General features: G+C 38.2%; 1 protein-coding gene across 8 annotated transcripts in view; it reads left to right on the plus strand.

Annotated features, from left to right (window-relative positions):
- Positions 1-17,220, plus strand: part of KHDRBS2 (KH RNA binding domain containing, signal transduction associated 2) — a 359,384-nt gene extending 342,164 nt beyond the window's left edge. For 7 of the 8 annotated variants that reach the window (XR_008429897.1, XR_008429895.1, XR_008429898.1 and 4 more), the window contains one exon: positions 1,102-1,357. The gene's annotated coding sequence lies outside the window, so the exon portion shown is untranslated. Of the gene's footprint in view, positions 1-1,101; positions 1,358-17,191 lie in introns of those variants that run through there. The other variant, XM_053938158.1, reaches the window with a different exon arrangement.
- The last annotated feature ends 1,360 nt before the right edge of the window (positions 17,221-18,580 follow it).

Raw genomic sequence — 18,580 nt, forward strand, 5'->3', positions numbered from 1 at the left:
CAAAGGGAGAGCTTGCATCTAATTTTTTGTTTAGATTAATAATTCATTTGGTTTAAGTATGTTTTGATCCTGAGTTATTCAGAAAAATAATGGTTTTGAGAAGGACACAGAGTCATTATAAATGTAAGTTGGATATGAACTATGAATGGGATGCTATTCGATGACAAATGTAATATTTGTAAGAGTAAATAGGTAAATAGTGTTCAGAAATTCACACTTTTTTCACATTTGTCAAATTCACTGGAAAGCCATGCACCTTTATGGTTTGTTGAAAAAGGTATGGAAAGTCAAAAATAGGTACAGAAAATAATTCCAAAAATAAAAAAAAAATACAGGAAAATATACCAATAGTGAAATTCTAAATAAATTCTTAGCTATTAATTCAGTCAAGAAAAGACTGAGAAGTAACTTGACTACAGCCTTCAGGTGCCTACAGGCAAAAAGTATTCCTGACAGTAAAGAGCCCTCTAATTTAGGAGGAAGGAATGTGTAATTAGCTGGAGCCAGGAATTCCAGTCTGTTCCCCCATCACCACATTAACAGTGAGAGCTTCCAACCATTAGAGCCATCTGGGTCTCTTAGAAAGATACGCTACATATCATTCAGAAGCTACAGGGGTTGATAGATAAATTTTGGGACCACACAGGAGGTTAGACTAGACAATAATGCATCATTTCTTCTGCCCTTAATATCTATTTCTGAATATAAATAAAAAATGAATAAGGTTAACAGAATCTGGCCCTCAGCCGTATATATTTTATCATTTAATTACATTTCCATTTGAGGATTATAATTCAGTTCTCTTATGACTTTGTCTCTGAAACTTTTCTACAGGATACCAGAAATAGAGTATTTCTTATTCTCATAATTAAACTTTGAACCAAATAAAAGTTCTTCAGCTTGCGACTCTGAATTAGCACGTGAAAAATTTAAACAAATATAATTTTAGCTTCTTTGTTACGAATGAACAGAGCAATCATATAGCACAACAAAGTGTTAATATCTGTTATAGCCTTTGAGCTCTACAAATGTGTGCTTTTGTTATGATCGTGCTTGATATGCTATGTCTTGACTAGATCTTATTTCATTCTGTTTCTACAGGTTAGTGAGACTTTAATCAAGAAAAAAAAAATCTAATGAACAGTAATTTGAAACACAGCATTTGGAAAGGTCAGAATGGTACATTACATCCTTATTATCCAAAAGAACAGATGAGTTTAATATCCTGGCAGCATTTTCCTGTGAAGAAGATATTAAACAAGAACTGAAAATGGCACAAGGTTCTTGCTTCCTTTTCCATGACGAAGATTGTAACAAGATGATGGAACTACACAGAATAAATCTCTTTCTGCTTTAATGGTCCAACTGTGTATTCTGTCTAGATGTCAAAAACCTAAGCCAAGCAGAGAGCCAGCATGCATGCTATTTGTTTCAATTCCTTTACAACACACTTTCCTGCTTATATGGCCCATTTTCCATTAATATTTTGTAGTCTTAAACATGGGAAGATATGTTAACAGAAGGTGCACAGTACACCCAGTTTTGCTGCATAATATATTGAACTGCAGCAAATAATGTGCTGCATCAGCACTGCTGAAAATACTGATTTTCCAGCTTTTCTTTGAAAAACTTAAGAGCAGAGATAATGTATTCCAACACACAACACATGCTTTGGAGACTCTCTGAAGGTATGGAATTCTTTGAACGCAAAGGAATTTGCAGTATATCCAATAGGCTGTTTTAATATAAGAACTGTCAGAATTTCCTACCTTAAATCATTATCTGCATAAAGACTCTTCCTTTTGCTTATAGGTCTAAGGGGGGAAAAATCTTCTGGAACTGGATGTTGTATTTTCTTGCTAAAATACAGCATCAGGGTCCTCATGTTAAATGTTAAGTGAAAAAGTGCTGTGCTTAAAAATGAAAAAAATTAAGTACATACCATGCCCTTGTATTATTTACTTATATGCAGTCCTCATGAGATATGATACCTGTGGTATTACCCACAAATGTAACAAGTTAGATTTTAAAGATATCAATAGTTATTAAAGAAAACATTTTATATCATTCCAAAGATAAAAAGTCTTGGAAGTATTACTGGCTGAAGTAGACCTGCATGGGTTTGCACAAGCTTACAATCAGAAATCATGTTGAACCTCTTTTTCCCCCACCATCTTGAAGAAAATCTTCTCTGTGGTACATTACATGCAGCATCTTGCAGAGAAAAGCCATTCTGCTTTGGTCAAGAGAGACAAAACAACCATATCCAAAATATGTTTTCAGTATCTCAAATGAATGTATAAGTATGTATATTTATACTTGTTGGGGGTTTTTTTCTATTTTCTTTTTTAAGTGATTTTATTTTCCACTGGAGATTGTAAAGTATTTTTCATCCTTTGTTTTGCGACTATAAAGTAGGATAGCTTTTCAATGCATTGGCATGTGCAATCTATTTCAAAACTTCACAGGATTTGCAAAACTACAGACAAAAATCCCTAATGGGTGTTCGTTTCGTAAGTGCCTGCAGAAATTAATGATTTCTTTGTGCCTAGAAAAAATCCACTAGATACAAGTTTCTGTCAAGTTCCTTGTTATTAAGCTAATAGTCCTTGAAACGGAAATTACTACAAATAGCTCTTTCCTTCTTCTTAACCAAACGTATCAGCCATCCAATGTGCCACATACAGAAAATAACATATAAAACTATTTTTCAGTTCCTAATTATTATTCACAATACAAATCTGTGAATTTTTATAATTTATAATTTTATAATTAATAAGAACTCTGACCATACATACTTTTGCTATGAAAAAAATAAAATATATGCAGTTGTATCCATCTTTTAAAAGATCGTGTTTAGGGCATGACTGAATAGAGAATCCAGGGTTTTGAGGGGAGACTCAATGTGTAGTCACACAAATATCTGCAGGATTTCTTAGAGAGTCAGTCCAATGCATCAGATGAAGGAACTGGGTCACAGTGTTTAACATGGGGAACACCTTGAATACATTGTGCAGCCTTATTTAGTTATTCTATAAAATGGATTTTTTTTTCACTACACAATTACAGTAATTCTTTTTTGAAAAATTGCCAGAATAATCAAGTCCATGTTATGAACCAATTCAAAAGCTTGAACTTGAAGAGACACCTCCTTTTATTAATTATTTCCAATAAATAATGTGGGTTTTGGGCATTTCCATGAAGACTTTCTTCAGTGGAATGGTGAATATGAGTTTTGCATGAAATGTTGTGTCCTTGAACCCATGAGAATATCTCCAAGTACAAGGATCATATAATCCTCTGTGAGGTATATTCAATAAATTAACAGCAGAACAAAATTAACAAACAAAAAACATGAGGCTGATGGAAAGGTGTCATATTGAAGCAAGATCACAAAAGAGACACATCAAAGCACAACAAGCTGTGTGCAGCACACACATTCCCACAAATAGGATTTTGTCCAGGAGTTGCTGGTTCTTTGTAATCCCGAAAACAAGGACACTCAGACTCTGCGAAATATGGTTTAAAATAACATTTATTGCAGCTAACACTTTAAAGAAAAAAGGTTAGCACAGATGATCTTGCATCCATTCAGGTGCTGGGATGCCCAAGTTATGCACCACTGAATGAGCCTCCGTGAAGGTTCAGTATCCTGTGCAGATCCTATCCATGTAAAGGTTACCCAATATTTCAGTCTTTTGAGTTCCTGTAAGGTTTTCTTAAAACAAAATAATTCCATTAATCATTTTCACTGTCAAAGAAAAAAGGATACACACATGGGAATTTGTTGCTGCTGCTTTAGATAAAGGCAAGGAGTTAGTGTGACCCAGTGGCAGCTGCCCACAGGCTACTTCATTACAATCAGCCAGCCAAGCTTGTCCTGCAGGCAGAGGATGTGCAGAGCACAGCACAGACCAGGAGGTCATGCTGTGTGCACAGCACATTTTGTGTGCACAGCACATCAGTGCAGGCCTGTGCCTGTTTGGGACAATGGCTGTGAGAGACACTAACTCCCCTAGGAGCAATGGTCTCCTGGTAAGGATCTCAGCACATGTGTGCATGCATACCTGGTTTGCATCTGCATATAAAAAGCTGCTTTTGTTCTCTAAACTGAACTGGTAAACAGTATTAAAGTCTGCATACATTAAAAACTGTACATGTCCACTGCAAACACATCTCTGTACAGGTCTCCGTTTGTCAAGATGACGTTGTGCTGAAGTCAGATAGACTTTTACAATTACAGAATTTATTGCCACTAAAAGGCTGTGTAAATACATTTTTGCAAGCGTGATTTTTGTGCCTGCAGCTCAAATTCTTGTTATACTTGCATTTGAATTTGTTTTGTTTTGTCACACAATGTTACTTGGTATTATATGAATAATAATCCATGAGCTACAAAACAGACTAAAGTCAAAGGAACAAAGTCAGTTGCATTATTAAAAAGAGATTAAAATAATTTGACATGAAAGGCATTTTAGAGACAATACAGCCAGTCTGACTTGCTGATTTGCACAGAACCTAATACATCATTCAGCTCTGGTACCACCTGACAGCTGCTCAGCATCTAATGGGAAATGTGAGGGTGGTCACAGTCCAGTTCATAGTGGACAGGTGCTGGCATCACAAAAATCATCATCACAACTGGCACTAATTGGCACCTTTGTTGACAGTCTTGGCAGAGAGGCCACTGATTGAATCTGCACAGAGACTTCCTTGCAAACTCTGCTGGCTTGGGCTGCTGGGCTCAGCTCGTCCTTCACTTAAACCATTCTTAGTTTTGCACATATTTCCCAGGAGCACAGTCAGGTCCTGACACTCTATTTGCCTGAAATTTCTGTGAGCATGCACATTACCATGGCATCTCTCTGGAAGTCATACCTCTGCACAGAGGGTTAGACATGCCTCAGGAACAGCAAAGCCTGCCAACTGATGCTGGCCAGCAGAAGAGCCTGGGAGCTTTGGCTTGGGGTGGAAGGAGACAAAAGGGGATCAGACCAAAGGCTGTTCTAGAAGAGAAGCTACATATGACCCACATAGAGCTCCAGTATCACCCAAGATTTTCTTAATTTTAGTTTGTTTTAGATAGAACTGTGATTCTGTGAAGTTCTAGTAGCCACTTTTATTCTGTGCTTCAGTTTATTCTTTTGTATGAAGGTCCTATTACTTGTCTCACTCTCAGACATAATATGAGGCTTTGCTAACTAATCAGTGTCCTAAAGTATTTAAACATTTCTGATGGAAGTCAATAGACACATTAAATATCAGGATTCAAATTTATAGGAACTTTTGTTTCTTAATAATTCTGTTAAATGAGTTGCAGGCAGTGACTACTGAATATATCCATTTTGCATTTATACATCATTCACTCTGCTGTAAATACAGTTGCATTAAATGCAGTTTCTTCTGTCGCCTCAGCCTATGCTGTCCAAATCTGTAATTAAAACCAATTTTACTTTGGTGTATAGAAACCTGTACTGTTTGTAGGTTAATTATCTATTTTTTTTTTTTTTTTTTAGCTCGGTAGACAAGTCAGTAATGTGACTAGGATTTGAGAATGTTTAAATGGTAACAAACAGAAGTTAAAAGAGGGTGATAAATTTGATAGCAATTAGCAGCAGTAACCAAAGTATAGAGATATTACTAGAACTCATTACTACCTTTTTCCAAAGTGAAGAAAGAAAGGCAGGCAGGTAGGAGGGAAGGAAGGATAAAAAAACAAAGGAAGTAAATAAAAAGTAGGAAGGCTGGATAAAAAGAAAGAGAACACTTCTAATTTCATGTGTATGGAAAAAATGTGGAATTTAGTGCACATGGGTTTGTCAGTATACAGATAAAGTGAGGAAAAAAAAAATAGAAAAGTGATAAATGAAATCAGGCAAAATAAATCTTAAAGCCCTGAAAAAATGTAAAAAGCCCAAGGTTTGTCTGTATCAATGTACCTGAGGAAGAATGTACTTTCATTAGGAACAACAAGGTTATAACATAATATCAGCACTCAAAACACCAAGGTTGTAAGATAATAGGAGGCTCAAAACACCACCAAGCAAGAGTCTGAAATTCTCCCCATTGATTTTTCACTTCTGTATTACATCTGATCCCAAGGAAATACCTTCTCATTTACATGCATCTACATAAATTCTGGATGAAGCCACCAGCTTTTTCATCTTCCAGTGTTAACAATGAGCAGTGGCTGCTATACTGTGCTCCTACAGACACTCTGGAAACAGAATATGTCATCGTTAGCCTAATGAGGGGAAAGGAGGAGAGAAATTGCTAAATGTTTTCTCTCTAGCCCAATTAAAGGAGAGAGAGCAAGACAAAGAGAGAGGGAAGGCGTGCTAGAGGGAGAGCTGTGTACGTGACAGATTTCTTCCTGCCTTTAGCTACAAGAGCATTCTCGTTAGGTAGAATTGAAAAAGACAAGAGGATGTGGGAATACAAAGGATAAATCCTTCAACTGAAATCAGACTGTGGCAGCATGATCCATCAGTCTGAGCTGTACATTACCTTACAAAAATAGCTTGCTTGGGAAGGAAAGAATATGGTACTAGGTACACTATTGTCATTACTGGTCTTAAGACAAGTTATCCATACAAATGAACAAAGCTTGTCTGCCTGCTGAAAGCCTCCTTGGCCACCCACAGTCCCCTTTCAGGACTGCTGTAGAGGGAGAGATCTACTTGTGTATGAAGGACATCTCAAGCTGAGCTCACTGACAAGTGCCAACTCACTCTTTATAAAGCAAACTGAATTGCTCCCATGGTGTTTTGTGCCAGAAACATCAGGCCTGGTAGAAAGGGTGTCTACATCCCTGAAAACATGCTAGGTCCCAAACTTGTCCTATCCCATGGGCCTTGGCACTGCCAGGCTCACTGGGCCCAGACTTTTGCCAGGTACCACAACAAGAATTTCCCATTACTGATAATTGCAAGCCAGTGCTCAGGGACTCATGTTTGGCCACTATAGGTTTTTTTCATGACTCACAAGTCTTTGGGGGTGAGTGTGCAGTTCTGGGATCCAGGTGAGCTGGGAGCTGAGGATCCTAGCTAAAAACCATGGTGTGAAGATTTCAATAGGTATCACTGAAGCCAAGGAGAATGTTCTTTTTCCAAACACAGAAAAGAATGTCACATCCAGTCCTATGGCATGACACTTGTACACACATTCTCATATGACAGAAGAATATCTGCTGCTTTAAACTGCAGCAGAGATATAAATGGACTTGCTACAAGCATTTCTTTGCACCCACAGCTCTGCTGTTGACTCCACATGCTGCTAATGGCACCTTTCTGCCATGCTGGGACTGCATATTAAAAATATATCCATCCCATGGGCCCCCAACACTGCTGACTGACTGCATGTGACCCAGGGTCCATGGGCAGGTCCACCGTGTCTGCAACAGGACAAACACATGAGGAGGCAGGTGAGGGATGAGAGTCAGTGGAATATTCTTTGTGCCCAGACTCTGAAATTTTACAAGACTGCATGACTACATTAAGATGCAAGGTTTTTCCATGGGTTAAAGAGACTATGACCAAAGGTACTAGGAAGGTGGAAGTTTCTTTGTTATCACATCAGCCACCAGGCCCTGATGCAATTCCAGAATTACATCCCACACTGTTCTCATTACCTGCACAATGGCCTGAGCCACTCAGCGGTCAGAAGAAACTACCTTGCATCCCTATTTATATTTAGTGCTCAGACACGAGCTGAATGATAAAAAGCAGGATTGATGTGCCTAGTATAATCCAGTCCCCAAATGTTGAATTCCTCTTACTTATTTTAAATCTCTCCACATCTTGTGTTCTGACTAAAATGTAGCAGCTAGCTTTGTGAGCTAAACTATAGCTGCCCTTTTACCATTTCAAGTGCCAGAAGCTTTAGCTAAGGAAAATGATTTTGTAAAGACTTACTATGCTCTGCTAGTCTTACCGAGTGCAGTTCCTGCCAGTACCTAAAAGGAAATTGAGAAAGTTCCTGAGAACACCTTGCATCATGAGTCGCTTGCTGTAATTATTTTTTAATTCTTAACTCCTGACTCCCATCCTGGGAGACCTTCTGGCTTGTTCCATCATCCAGGCATGAGTGGATTAGATTTGTTTTTTCCCTGCAATGAGACCTAGTTTCATTATTCACCACTCATCTGAGCACAGAAAATAGAAGGCAAATATTTGGTCTGGTTTCTGGTTGTCCAAAAGGAGTCACAGGGATGATTTCCCCAGCCCTCCAGTTAGGAACACAGGAAAGGAATGGACCTCTCCTGTCAGGCAAACAGGTGTTGGGAAAAGTAGCCTGTGCTGCTCTGCCAGGAAGCGTAGCCCAGACTCATGTAAGTGAGCCCAACACAGCCATGTCTGTACAATGGCAAACAGGAGATAAGGGAAAACTGCAATTAGGGTTCAGTCTCCTTACAATATTTTTCTATAATTTCATATTTCTTACTAAGTATATATTATAAATATTCTAGTCAACATTAACAATGTCATAAGATTTCCTTTCAAAATTTGAAGGTTTGTGCCTTCAAGAGGGTTCTTCACATTAGATTCTTTTATGCTCTTTTATGCTTTGTGTCTTAAGAAGTACTAAGCTGCCCAGTAAAAAACACCTGACTCACATTTATAATACTCAATTTCTCTCTACTTTTTAATTAAAAATTCTGACCCATTGAATTCTGAAATTCCAACACTGTAGTCTGTACAGGGTGCTAGCAAAATTAGTATACACATGACTCAGTATTTTCAGTTCCTTTTTCCTGAACTCCAAATATGACAAGATCTGAAATAAAGATAAATCTTCCTGATGCTTGAGCACAAGATACTAAATTCAGTCTGATTTAGTGACAAAGCCTGCCATTTTAGGAGATACAATGTCTGTATAATGAAATGGTAACATATTTGTTTACAAATGCCATCTTCTGAAATACCATACTTGAAATTAACCACTTACTGTTTCTCTTGAGAGTTTAGCACAATATTTTAATTTAATGGACTAATGTCAGTTCAGGTAACACCAACTCTTGAAAACCCATCACATAACTGGCTCCCTCTAATGTTTACCAATGGCAGGTCTTTGTGCCCCAGCCTGGAAATAACTGCCCTACATTACCCAGCAATGGTCTGTGGAGGTGTGAAGAGGAAGATGGGTACAGTCAACAATGGTATGATGCAGATACTACTCAAATACTTTCTGGTTCCTTTCCCCTTGCCTTCATATCTCAGCTGCTGCCAAGTCTGCCTCACATTAAGGAGACTGAAGTTATTATCTTCAACACACATCTTGTTTTTTATATAAAAATAGTGCATTAAATCGATGTCCTAACAGCTACCAGTAAAAATTCTATCCTGATCAGCGATACCAACACAAAAGGCAAACCTAGTCTGAATTATCAGTCAGCACTTCAGCAGCATTCCAATTATTTTCGTCATTTAGAATGACCAAAGCAGTATTTTGAAATTACATCTAAAACTGTAGTAGTTATTAATCAATGAGCTCTAGCAAGCCAGATTCATGATCAGCAGAAGGTGGAGACAGACACTACATCATTTTGATCTTACGGAATAATTTCCTTTTAAGCACAAGACTTCCTGCAACTGAATCTCTTCATCAATTGAATGTCCAGAATAACAAGCAGACAATCTTATGGCTTTTAATTCATCGCAAGAAAAAAAAATTAAATTAAATTGCATCTACTTCCCCCAAAACTGCTTGAATTTTTTCATTCATGTACACCAATTTTTCATTACATCTCAATTTCTCTGCCATTAGGATGCACAACAGGACCTGCACAAGCTCTAACTACAGCAGACCAGAGCTGAAATGAGTTGTTAACAGTACATGTTTAGGGCTGATGTCTTCTTAGAGGAAATAAAAATAATTCCTTTTTCTTTCTTTAATTTATGAAACACCATGGCTACAATTTTTGTTTGAAACATTCATTCACATTTTCACTATGTAAAAAGCAATAATGTTCAAATTTTCTTGATAATGTTACATAAATTCTTTTGCCTTTAATAGTAAAAATATATTTTTTTCTTTTGAGCAATTTTTGGACTCTTACATTCATGTGTTCTAACAGGCATCCTCTTTTCTAGTGTACCTTAGTTATGTCCTGAGCATTGTCACTTGGGTATTATTAAAAGAAAGATCTAATTTCACTTCATCTTATTTCTTATCCCAAGTCAAATAAATGTCTAATGGTGTTATCAGTGGTTTAAGTCACTTCTCTACTCCTTTACAGTTCCATAGATCATCAAAACTTTGTAACAATGCTCAGTAAAATCTGACCAAATGTACTTTAATTATCTCGAGAAAAGGAAGGTCTGTAATACTACTTTTTTGAGTAATGCTCATATTTTTTGGTAATCTTAAACATTAAACATAATAATTTCTTTCTATATATTAAAAATGGCATCTTTGAAGCACTCGGTTTACATAATCCTATTTCTGATTAAAGCATCTCACTCAGAGAAGCTAAAAGTTCCAAAGAATTGCAGACCATGAAGTGTTATCTGAGGAGTATTTTATTTCTCTGAAACACACTTCAGACAAACCCTCTCCATGTAATTATCCTCACAAAGAGCTGCTGGATTCTGTTTTACTTAAAAAATCAGAAAAATCTTTAAAGCTTTTCTCTGCATTAAAGCCACTTCAATGCCAACAGTATTCACTGTACAAAACCCCTTAAAATATCGCCTCAGAGATCTGTAATTCAGTTAGGTTCTGAAGAACGAGGAAGAGAGCTGCACATAGAATTTCTTTGGCTATTACAGTACTAGCCTGAAAAGCCTGTCTCATCTTTGGTATCAGCCAAATAATTCTATTTGATTCTTGCCACTACCTGTAGATAGGAATAGGAATGAAGGCTGCAGGTCTGGGTAAATGTTGAACTCACTGTGATGCTGAGGCATCACCGTAGCTCTGGTACTGAGAAGGAATCAAACAGAATTTCCCTGTTACTATCAGAAAGCCACTTTACCACTCTACCCAACAACCATAAATCATTCCTTTAGTGAGGTAGTGACACTCAGTTTTGCCAGAAGCCAGTGGACTGAGGGAACAATCCTTCTGTGTCTGGCATCATTTAGATACTGTCCTTGTGCTTCTGCTACCAGCCACTAACAGAGCTTCACCTTTGGACTGAATTCAGTATGGTCTGTCTAAGGCTCACTGGCACCCTCTACTCTGCTAATTTGAACCACTGAATCTTCTGCTCTTCTTCCTTCCACACTGGTTTTTGAAGATACTCTTGATCTATTCTATATAGACACAAAACCTAGGAATATTCTTGCCAGATGGCTACCTAGCATTCTTATTCACTGCTAGTTGAGTGTACTTCAGTTATCATGACAGGGGTGTACAGGTGTCAGAGATTTAAAAAAAAAAAACGTTTAAAATATTACAGACAGAAAAATAACATCTCATTTACAGCCTCTTCTGTCAAAGCATAGATTTTGAGAAAATTCAGTCTGAATAACATGTTCATGCTTCAGGAATTTTCGTAAAAACAGTATAGCACAGCATTCTTTATGAAACAGAAAGAGAATTTTTTGTGACATTGTCTGAATTTTCAATGATTTTACATAAGACTTGACTCTTCCAAGTATGCAATAGCATGCAATCAAATGAGAAGTAAACACAGTGTGCCTAAACATGATGTTTAAACAATAAAACAAAAACCAATTCAGGCGATGTTAGTAACAGAGCAAACAGATGAGGAGGGGATATGTAAGGCTATGACAACCAACCTAACCCCGTGTGTGAACAGATAATGTAACACATTGGAGAGAATGAAGTTAGTTATTGGCTGCAGCTCCTGTATGATACCAAGTTATAATTCTCCTCTTGTGCTGTGACATGTACATGTTATGGTATTTCCTCAACTGCAAACAAGTGGATTAAGAAAAAAAGGTGTCTTGCTAATAAGCACCTATGAGGAGATTGGGTTTTAAACTACAGAAAGTGAGGATGGGGCATATTTTAATTTTAATTAATGCTCATCTAAATTTATGCAAATCATTTGACACTGTTCCTCAGTGTCAAGCATCTTTGTCTCTAATTGAAGAGACATGGATTTAACAGATGGACAAAGAATTGGCTGGATGGTTGCACTTAAGGTGTTGTAATCAACTACTCAATGTCCAGGTGGAGAGCAGTGATGGCTGGAATCCCTCAAAGGTTGGTACTGATGCTGTTTGACACCTTTGTCAGTGACATGGACAGTGGGATCAAGTGCATCTGTAGCAGTCTGCTGACAGTCTCAAGCTGTGTGATGTGGCTGACAGGCTGGAGGGAAGGGAAAACATTCAGAGAAACCTGGACAGGCTTGGGAGGTGGGGCTGTGAGAACCTCATGAAGTTCAGGAAGGCCAGGTGCAAGGTCTTGCATGGGGGTGGGGCAATGCCCAGCACAAATATATGCTGGCTGGAGAAGGGGTTGAGAACATGTTTGAGGAGAAGAACCTGGGAGTATTGGTGGACAAGAAGCAAAACATGAGCCAGCAATGTGCACTCACAGTCCAGAAAGCCAAAAGCATCCTGGACTTCATCAAAAGAGGAGCAGCCAGCAGGTCAAGGGAGGTGATTCTGCCTCTCTACTCTGCCCTCATGAGACTCCATCTGGAGTGCTGTGTCCAGCTCTGGTGTCCTCAGCACAAGAAAGACATGGACCTGTTGGAACAGGTCCAGAGGAGGTCACAAAGATGATCAGAGGGCTGGAGTACCTCTCCAGTGACAGGCTAAGAGAGTTGGGGCTGTTCAGCTTGGAGTAAAGAAGGATCCAGGAGACATCTAGCAGGGTTCCAGTATTTTAAACAGGCCTACAAGAAAGCAAAAAGACTTTTTTTATAAGGGCATTAGTGACAGAACAAGGGGTGATGGCTTTAAACTGAGAGAAGGTAGGTTTAGATTAGATATATGTACCAGGGCATCTCACCCCACCCCACCTGCCCCTCAGGAAAGCTTCTCTGTTGCTTGTTAGCTAGTGAAATAACTCAGAGCATCTCAGTCTCACGAGCCTCACGTAAGCCTTGGTGAAATAACTCAATCAAAACAGTTTGTCTTGTAGTGAGCTATTTCAGTGCCATGGAATTGATGTTTTCAGCTGACAGTAAATATCTTGCTGTCAAAGAAGATGTGGAAAGATAAGCTGGAATTTCTGACCGACAGACACTTCATTCTACAAACTATAAAAGCCAAATTTTCATAAAGCAGAAATCTTCTGCATGTTCCCTGGGAATCTATGGGGGTCTCTTGGGACACCAATTTTGTGTTTATTCCTTCGAGGGTTGAGTTAAAGGACTCTGTGTACACTACCATCATTTCAGTGGTAAGTTACGTTGACTCCTAATCTATACTATTTCTTTCCTAGCTGTAATATAGGTACTTTGATAATGCACTGTTTTATGTAATCTGCTAGTAGTTCTTGTGTTTCGTACTGTGGAGTAAATAACTCTGTTTAAAGCCTCTTCTCTGATATCTCCTGTCTATTCAATAAATAACTCATTTTATACTAGACCTGATCTGCCATGCTCAGAATTTGCGAGCTGGAATGATTTTAGGTGTGGGCCACCTAGATACAAGCTGCTGCCAAAAATCTTAGCTTTAGGCAGGGCCTGTCTGAAGCTCCAGCTCAATCCATAAGAATATAGAGAAGAAATTCTTTACTGTGAGCATGGTGAGGAACTGGAACAGGTTGCTCAAAGAAGTTGTGGATGCCCCATCTCTGGAAGTGTTCAAGGCCAGGTTGGATGGGGCTCTGAGCCACATGGTCTAGGGGAAGGTGTCCCTGCTCACTGTATGAGGGTTGGAATTTGATTATTTTTAAGGTCTCTTCCAACCCAAATCATTCTAGGATATGTTCTATGATTCAGCAAGTGTACAGCTATGCCACAGCAGGTGAAAGGCACCTTCTTGCTATAGCTTTCTTCACGACTGTCAAACTCAATTATCTTGAGTATTCATGAGCTATTTGACACAATAAACACAGACTGAGAAGAAAAGGAAGTGCAACTTTTAAGAGGTATGATAGATTTACAAATTGCAACACACTTGACCTTGAAATATTGCCACGGTTTCTTATATTCATTACACAGCCGGTTTTGCCCTTCTTATGTATTTGGGGGATTTAGCTTCTTAAGCAGATATTTTGTGTCTAAATGTACGGATGCACTTTAAAATTTTTACATGAAGTTTTACATTTTTAAAGTATCTGGTATTTCTATGCTTCTACTTTTTCTCCATATGAAAACACTGAAATTGATTTTAAAGTACACTGCATTTAGAATGAGAATTAACTTCACTGTGTCTTGTCTGAGTAGGTTATCTAATATCCCCTAAAAAAATAAACTGGAAATTACTACTGACACAGCTGAAGAAGATGAAAGAAAAAAACATTTAAAACATTCACCCCATAATAAGATTTAGGAACTAATGTATTAGAGTATTCACAACCATAACATATGCTATATTGACTGAAAAGCAGTCTTAAATAAGCAGTTATAAACCCTTACTTGGTTCAGGGAATTCTAACAATAGGATACTGCATGAATGATAAACAGCCAAGCCAAGAGTGTATGATTTGCTTTATCCCCAAAGCCAACACAGAGTCTTTCAGCATCAGAAATTCTACAAAATTGGAATATATTGGTACACACTTTTGAAATATCATCCTTTCATCTGATAAAAGTAAACAAACATCTAGCACACTTCAGCAATGAATTGAAGAGTTTCCTTTTACTCCTGGCATGCAAAATGAGAGCAAAAATAAGCACTGCATTCATACTTTGTACTTCAGAAGCAAGCAATTGTCTGCTTTATTTTCTCTGAAAAGCATAGTAGAGCTAGCCTGTGTAGTGTGTGAAATGAAATCCAGAATGCAGCTATAGTTAACATATTTCAGAAAGCATAACAATTCCACATGTTATGCCTGATGTTTTCTGCTGGAATAGCCAATGAAATATAATGTCACTGTTCTTTTGGGCTAGGGATAAATCATGAGTAGAATAACAGATTTATTATTATAATACCAGTAGACAAAATGTGGCAGTATTTGAAATTAATTGTGTGAGTAAATAAATAATTTTGTGATTCTTATGCACTGGTGACAGAGTGAAAATTTTGGAAACCAAGGCTGACAAACCAACCAGTATAAACAAACAATACAAGCTTTCTCCTCTAAACCTGGAAATGTCCAGCACTTCTTGAGTGAACCCATGGACTATATTCTATTTCCATAAAATAATTGAGCTTTCTGCTAATGCTGCAAGTCAGTGTGCTGCCTCTCTACTACCAACCATCAACCACAGCTGAGGCTTCAGGAGGTAACAGTCCTGCCCACGCAGGTCTCTGAATTGGAACCCATAGGATCATTACCACCTACAATACCTTACACTTGAACTGGATTAGAGCACACTGTTCTCTATTTCTATGTAGGAGAATATCATCTGGGAGAGAAAAAGCTGGTGCTAGATGGCTAGGAGATTCCACACCCACTCGTGAGAAGTGCTAATCTCCTTCCACTTTCAGTGAAATGTAGAAGGGTTTCTCTGTTAGTACATTGTACAACATCAGTAATCTGAAATAGCATGTCTTTGATACTTCTGCCTCTCACATTAGGAAGACATGCATTGCTTTTCTCTTTACTGCTGTTGAGAAACATACAATAAGCAATGATCATGATTCTGCTTTTCATTGCTTTATATTTTTTCTCCTTTGTATGTTCTTAAAAAATGAAAAAGCAAGATTCTCATTTCTTTTTTTAACTGAAAATTGCTATCCACAATCTCTTTTTCTGTGAAGAGTTAGACTTAATGACCATTTGAGATACATCCTCAGCCACAGGTAGCAGGTCAAAGCTGTTACAGAAATGGGTGATCTAAGAAGCATGTTCCAGAAATGGGTGATCTGAGAGGCATGCAACACTCTACATAGCTAACACAGAGAGGCCCAATGTCATTTCCTCATCCAGCATGCTTCTCTAAATCTGTTGGTCTGATTTGATATTGGATGTAAACTATTTCACATTGTGTGATTGGCAGATTTTAAATGTGCTAAATGACATTAAGAAAACATAAGGGAAATATGCTAACACTAAATGTTTTGCACAACATATGTGCGCTGGGCACCCATTCTTCTCTCTAAAGGAATAATTTTAGCAATGTCCATCATCTTGTCTTGACTTGTTTCCCCCCCACCACCATTCACAGAAGATTTTAATGTGCTGAGTGAGCCTGAGCCTTAGGCTTTCGAGTAGTCGAGTTCATTGATGAATCAGGGAGGAATGGGCAGACTTTTTAACAGAGTGAGGTGGTAAAATATTTCCTGCTTTGTGGATATATTTCACAAACTTTCTTCCAAGAATAGGAACTTGCAGGCTACTTCTACAATGCTGGTAGTATAAGCAATACTTTTTGTCAGATTTTACAGCTGTGTCCTCATTAAAATAAGTTTAAAATCTCATGACTTCACCCCGATTTAAAGCCATGAAGGATAGAGTGTTGTTTGTTTCAGTTGAAGGGCTTCTGGTAATTGCCAGCAAAAATTTTAAAACTCTTGAATGACAGAACACTCTTTCTGAAAGCTGTTTGGGAAAAAACACATTTCCAAGGGCATATGCAAAAATGCAGTACAATATAATTGAGTGTGGTTGTTCAACTACAGTAAAAATGTGTGTTGTGTGCTATCTGTCCCTGGTTCTGTCACCTACACAGCTATGGTACTACAGCATCTGACCAGAGGTGACACAGTACTGTGCCACCCCAAAGCCCACCAGCCAGCTCTTTTCTCCCCAGAGCCCCTCTTCACTCTTACTCTGCCCTCAGAGATGCTGTTTGCCACCACTCTATGCCTATTGGCAGTTTCTATATCTGCCCATCAAAAGCTCACTCTACAGATCTAGAACAGATCATCTGCCTTTGCAAGGACCTCCACTCATCCACTGGGTCAGACTGAGGAGGAGAAGAAAGAGAAGAAAGAGGAAACTCTACCTCCTTTCTCTTTAACTCATTGCATGTGCAACACGGGCTGGAATGCCATGCACCTCCTTGTAATTAGGACATCCTCATGAGCCACTAAAAAGATGAGGCATGGGATGCGTGATGAGGCAAAGCTTCCAAAATACAACCCTCACCCCAGAATTTTGGATCGGCACTAGTTGTCCATGATTTTTTTAACAAATTATTCTGCTCCCATTTCAGATGCCTATGACTTCCACTTTGCTGAGTGTCTGGCTGTATTTGAAGAAGCTCTGAGAGAAAAAGCTTTCTGACAGCACAATTTCATATCAATAGAATCTGTTGTGCAACTACATTTTTCAAAGGTATTCTTTCTCAAAGGTTATTTTTAAACACTTTTTCCCCAGCTTGGTCTTCCCTACTTTAAAAGGCCACACAGGAAGATTTGTTGGCAATTTACTGTATAGATAGTAGGGGAGTGGGAAAAACAGATTTCACTTGCCACCTGGATGGACAATTGTTCATAAATCCTGTTTGAAGGTGTGCAGTGCTTGATCCCACACCAAGGCAGAGTCTCTTTTCAGTCTGTTTCTGCCATAAATTCTGCCATTGATGCAAGCCCTGCTTTTATACTGCCCCTCAAAGACAAAATGCTGCTTTCTGCATCATATTCCAGTGATGAGGAAAAGTGACAGAAATGTGATGTGGGGTTTGACAGGCTGTTGGGATTAGTGCCTTGCTTAGTGAAATGGTTTTGAGACAAGAACCTGACAGAATCAGGGGAGAAAAGGTCAACCTTTCTGTCAAAATATTAGGTCCCATTTTTCAGCTTTCTTCATTTTCCTTTTTATATATCCATTGTAAACACTTTCAGCAGTAAAGGTACTCCAAATTTGTATTTTTAAGAAAGACACAGTCTTAGTGAACGAAGCCTTACAGCCTGTAAGTATTCCAGCCATATCTGATGTTATGCACATAGCACTTTTCAGAACTATGTGTCCTGTCAGGGCATATAAATTCAACAGACTTGGTAAACAAGGGCCCAAAGGGAGCTGCTACTGGCTGCATTATAAATATTCAAGATCCAGTCAGCCATAATTAGTTTATTCCCTTTTGTTGACTTACATCCCCCTCCTTTCAGTCTGTATATTTTGTAAAAGTTCTGCCTTTAGAACAAAAGCTTGCTTGGGCAATTTTATCTTTCAAGCACAAAGAAAATCTTCTGACTGTGCAATAGGACTGTAAGTATATTCCATACATACTGGAGGGGATAAAAAAGTCTGTCCTCCTTTTTGATGGGAACAAAGGAATTTTATTATTCTCCATGTTTCTTGGAAAAGGAAATGCCATGATTTATATGTTTTGTTCCTCCAAACCTTGTCTCCTTCTACATTTTATTTGGTTGTTAAATTTTTAAATATGAAAGTGTAATTTACGGTCTCATCCCTATTAATGGTAAAAGTGGTTTTGCTCCTGCATGACCCAGAAATTCTGTGAAGTGCCTCTGTTAAAATCAGAAGCATTGAAAAAATTGGAAAATATGAAGTGTTGGGGTTTGTCTGTCACATAAACTATTTTATTTCATATTTGCAAAGTGAAGCATAAACACATTAAAATTAATCTGTTGTACAA

This window comes from Vidua chalybeata, chromosome 3, assembly GCF_026979565.1.
Source record: "Vidua chalybeata isolate OUT-0048 chromosome 3, bVidCha1 merged haplotype, whole genome shotgun sequence".
Taxonomy (NCBI): domain Eukaryota; kingdom Metazoa; phylum Chordata; class Aves; order Passeriformes; family Viduidae; genus Vidua; species Vidua chalybeata.